Source organism: Microtus ochrogaster, chromosome 5 (assembly GCF_000317375.1).
Source record: "Microtus ochrogaster isolate Prairie Vole_2 chromosome 5, MicOch1.0, whole genome shotgun sequence".
NCBI classification, from domain to species: domain Eukaryota; kingdom Metazoa; phylum Chordata; class Mammalia; order Rodentia; family Cricetidae; genus Microtus; species Microtus ochrogaster.
This window is the reverse complement of record NC_022012.1, coordinates 43,351,775-43,357,152: the sequence shown is the minus strand read 5'-3', so window position 1 is coordinate 43,357,152 and position 5,378 is coordinate 43,351,775.

Genomic DNA, 5,378 nt, shown 5'->3' with positions numbered 1-5,378 from the left:
AGTTCTAACAAAGTGAGGTGGTGAAGCATGTTTACATATCCAACCAAGCACTGATACAGGGGAATTACACCTCAAGATAATGATATCTACTTTTGATGATAAAAATAGTCCAAGAAAAAAAAATAGAGGAGGAGGGTAAGGAAGGAAAGGCTTAGAGGAAGTTGCTAGGATAAGGCTGTCCAAATTCAAAGGATAAAACAAAACCTTCTCTCCCCTCTCTTTTTGCCTCAATCCCTTTTCCCTTTTCTGGGAAGATGCAAGCCGGCAATGTGGTCCTTGGGAGAGTCAAGAAACAAAACTGAAGGGCTAAGGGTCCTGCCCATTGACGGGCACCTTTTTGACCTAGCCCTTCCCTCCACCCCTCCCTGCTTCCATATATCATCTCTGCCCACTTCTTCAAAGGCAGTCTGCCTAGGTCCACTTGCTCTTTCTGATAACCATTTCAAAACTGCAAATCGTAGTTAGTGAACCACTTTCTCCCTTTTCTATCCAGGGGCTGCTTCCGCTCCTAGCAGGCAATTGCTCGCCCTTCTGCTTTAGTGTTGTTTCTAGGATCATTTTATAGTCCAACTTGGTCATACCTTTCCATATCCATTTGTTGGGTGAGGGTTTGTTTTCAGGCAGAGTCTCACTGTTATTCCAGGCTGGCCTTGACCTCCTGCTCGGCCCTCCCAAGTGCTGAGATCAGAAGTGTGAGCACCACACTCAGCTTTATTCTTAACATAAAATATTACGACCCTTCCTTTGTGGGCAACAATGTGCACCAGTTTACAAATGAGAAAATTGGAGTTTGAATCAGTGGGAAAAAATTGTGTAACTGGCTACCTAGAAAAAAACCAATCCAGGTCTTGCTTCCTGGAATTTCACTGTCTTTTGGACCATGGGGTACTGACCTCCAGCTGTGTTCCGCAGAGATCAGAATGTAGGCCAGAACTCAGTCCTACTAGTTCAGAGTGTATGTTGGGGCCATATACAACTGTCATAAGCTAAGACAAAGCAATGAATGTGAAGGGATTTGACATGGGAGGTTGTTTTCTCCCAGAGACAGGGTGGTGATTTAAATACGTAGGTCGAGACGGAGCTGCAATAGTGACGAGCAAGTGGGAAGAGACCAGAAAACATCATCAGAGATCAACCTAATTAACGAGGCAATTCCGCATTGTGTTGAAAGCTGCAGATAGCATCCTAAGTGAAGAATCAGGAGGAAAAACAGAAGGCAAATGTACCGGCAAAATCAGGAGTTTGGAGTACTCTACTCAGACTATCAGTGTCTGGAGAATTACGGAAGGGAGGCAGTGCAGATGAAGGATCTGAGATGCCTTCAGAAACCAGGGCCCTGGGTCAGGCCTTGCAGAAATGTTCTAATTTGTTTAAGTGAAGGGACTAGGTCTTCCAGTTTTGAAACACAGTGCAAGGAAAAGGGAAGTGAAGAATTGCTGTCTGAGCAACCATTGTGATCGGGACCACATTAGACATTGTCGTATCCATTAACAGCTCACTCTGTGGCAGGAGAAAGCACAATGGGAGCTAACGGTAACAAGAAAGAGACTGGGTTACAGCAGAGCCCCTGAGTGAGAGAGGAATGAAAAAGAGGGAGCCAGAACAGTCAGCCAGGGACATTTTTATTACCTTCTCCCTATGCAGTTACAGTACGGTTCCATGGTACTTGGTCATTTAGGATAGGCAACAAGCCGTCTGAAGGTGGGGACTGTTTCTTGCATCACTATATTGATTCTCAAACCATGGCATCCATCAGAATGGCCCACAGAGCTCATGCTGCTTCCAATTGTAAAGTACCCCCTCAGGGTTTCTTCTGATTCTGTAGCTCTTGGATTATGCCTTAGAAATTACATGTGAAACACGTTTTCAGACTTATGGTTGGGTCTGGTAATTCTTTTTCTTGCTTCCTGGGATTCGTAGCCTTGTCGGATAGTCATAGCCCTTCCTTCTCACTGAATAGCGTTGACCAGTGTGACCACGCTTTGTGTGGAAGTTATGACTGTCTATGATTAGGTTCTAAAAGAAACTGAAGTTTATTCTCCCGATCATTCCTTTTGCAGGAGAGGAGACAGCTGCCGTGTTATTGAGGATACTGAAATGCCCTTGTGGGAAGAAACTGAATTCTCCTACCAGCAACTAGCACCAACTAGCCAGCCATGAGACAGAGATACCTCAGCAGCAGAGTCAAAGGCCTGGCCAGCCATTCAGATGACTACGGCCCTGCCAATATTGCCACTGTCACTCCGTGGCAGAACCTAAGCCAGAACCTGCCAAAACCTTGAATGATAATAACAAGTCTAGTATTTGGAGATGATTTTCAGTAGAGACACAGATAACCAGACACCAAATGACGGCTCTGTAACTGGTCCACGAATCATACTTCAGTAGTGAATGTGTCTTTGCTGTGTGATCATGCTGACAAAATCGCCAGCTCAAGGCACAATCTCTACTGTAATTACCAATTGTTCATGCAAGAGCTTGGTGGGTAGTGGAGTCTAGACCTTCAGAACTGCCTTATTTCTCTTTACCTCCTAAAGAATGCCTGTCAGGACAGCCAGCTGACCTTCCACCCACCTCTGTGCTGTTCCTTGACATCCTCTGGAGACAAGAGTAATATGGATGAGCAAAGAGAGAAATACAAGGCAGGAGGAGACGGGAGCTCAGAGCATTTGGTCTGAGATTTTGTAGAGACAGAATTCAGTCTGAGGATTTGTAGGGACAGGATTGCCCTTTGTTCTGAGGATTCCATAAGGCAAGAACTAGTGGGTGACTTCTCTGCTTTTCTCATCCTTTAGCTTTCACCCCAATTTCAGACTCCAGATTTTTATTATTAAGACCAATTAGAATTCAAACAACAATCCCCTGTCCTCCCTTTCCCTTCAGGATCCCTCCTCTCTCCCCCTTTCTTTCCTCTGAAGTTTTACTGGAGACTTCCAAGCCTCTACAGGAGCTAGCTCCCTATGTATGTTTTTCCCCTTCCTAGGGTGTTTCATCTCCTCCACATTTTTCCCACAAGTCAGTTTGCAGTAAAGCTCCACAAACATTTACTGATCACTAGCTGCCTACAGCAGCCAACTCTAGGCAGAGTCTATAGACATAAATAAGATCCACTCACATGAAAGAGTCTTGCATTCAAATTTCCACAGGACCAACATCCATGGTCCTTACTGCAACCTCCCTACTACCTCATCCCAGTTTTTTTTCAGACTCATATGCATATAATGTTGTGACCACATGAAGCTTTATACCGCCTCACCTGGTGGACGTGATATGGAATAAGGTCAAACAATACGTTTCCTCTTGAAGGTGACCTTTCATTAGAGCCCCAGCCCAGGACAAATCCTCTTCTCCAGATATTTGGTTACTGAACTGGCCCGAGGCCTCTTGACTTTGATCTTTGATATCTCGCTCTCTCACGCCCTCATTCTGTTGGGCTTAGCTTCAGATTTCTTTCTCTTTCCTAACATCTGTGTTTGGGATGTTTGTGAAGCATTTCCAGAATTCACCTGGGGTTTCTGAAAAGAGTGGTGTCTTGTATGTTACAGGGAGTTTTGAATGACAGCATCACTTCATAGCTAAGAATGCCGAGCCCAACATATTCAAATGATCTCAACATGCTGTATTGGGATTAGGTACCACAACCAGGATCCCCTCCCCCTTCTTAATCTCAGATATCATCTCCAAGACAGGCAAAGACTCCAAGAAGAGAGTAACAAGCCCTGGGGGAGATATCCAATCCAGTCTCAAGTACCAGCTTCTCCCAAGCCTTCCTAGTCCAAACATGTTAGACAATACAAGCAAATATCTAGAAAACACAAGTCACAAGAAGAAATAGATGGACAGTTCCACAAAGGACAGAGGCCACGAGTGTGTGCCCTGGCATAGTTAAGCCTCATCTCTTCAGCATCTAACATCTGGAAATTCTTCAGCAAGGCTGCCTTCAGTCGATCTACCAGGTTGAAAGAATGCTTTATCTCATCCTTGGATCTACTCTTCCCCAAGACTTTCTACCTTAGGAATAGTGCTCCAGTCCTGTGGTTGCTCAGGCTAGCCGTGAGCCTGGCAGCTTCCTCTCCATTACCTTCAGTACTCAATCCCCTCAATCAAGCCTAGAATATACCCTACATCCAAAAATATCCCTCAGCCCATCCACTTCCATTCTCAGCTTCCATAGCTCTGCTGTGGTGCTTTTTTCACTGTTATGATAAAAAAAAAAAAAAACCTGTCCAAAGCAACTTAAGAAAAGCAGGGTTCATTTTGGTTCACAGTTAAAAGGTAGAGGAAGCATGGGGGCAAAAGCATGGGGTGGCTGGTCACATTATATCACAATCAGGAAGCAGAGAGAGATAGATGATGGTGCTCAGGTCAGTTTCTCCATTTTTCAGCCTGAACCCTCAGCCCATGAGTTGCTACCACCCATATTTAGGGCAGGTCTCCCCACCTCTCTAGGAGCACCTCACAGACCTGCCCATAGGTTTTTCATCCTAGATGATTCTAAATTTCATGAGGTTGACAGTTAAGACTGTTGATCACACCTGGCCAGGTCACTGTCATCCCTCAACTGAATCTCAGCTTGCCTATCTGTGCTCACACTTGCCCCTTGTATCCTGTTCCTCACAGAATGAGTCACACAAAACTATATAGGATAACATCATCCCCTTCACACAGCCCATGAGACCGATCGTGATCTGGCTCCTAATTGCCTTCTGAGTCTCCTCCCAAGTATCACTTCCTTTATTCTCTCCCTGCTAATTAAAGTGTTCACTCATTCCAAGTCCTTTATAACTGCTTCTGCACTCAGTTCATTGTGATTTAAGCAGCATACACTTTAAAAAATTCTAGCCTCACAGATACAATATGGAAAGGTAGGAAGCTTTTAACAACCATATATATATATGTATATATGTATATATATACGTATATATATGTATGTATGTATGTATGTATATGTATATATGTATGTATATATATCCATAATCTTTGCTACATTAAGAATCAAAAAGGGATAAATGCATAATAGCTTTGGAGCTTGTCCTGGAACTAGCTCTTATAGACCAGGCTGGCCTTGAACTCCCAGAGATCCTCCTGCCTCTGCCTCTGAGTGCTGGGATTAAAGGCATGCACCACCACTGCCCAGTTAAAAGTTACTTTTAATGTGGTACCTGTAATCATACTGGCTATCTGTGCATACTGTTGTGTTGAATTAGGAGCAGCGGGGCTGCGTCCCCAGCACCTGGCCACCCCCACGGATAGCTTTATACCCGAAATAATTACACAGAAACTGTATTCTTTTAATCACTGCCTGGCCCCAATAGTTCCAACCTCTTATTGGCTAGCTCTTACATATTGATCTAACCCATTTCTATTATTCTATGTAG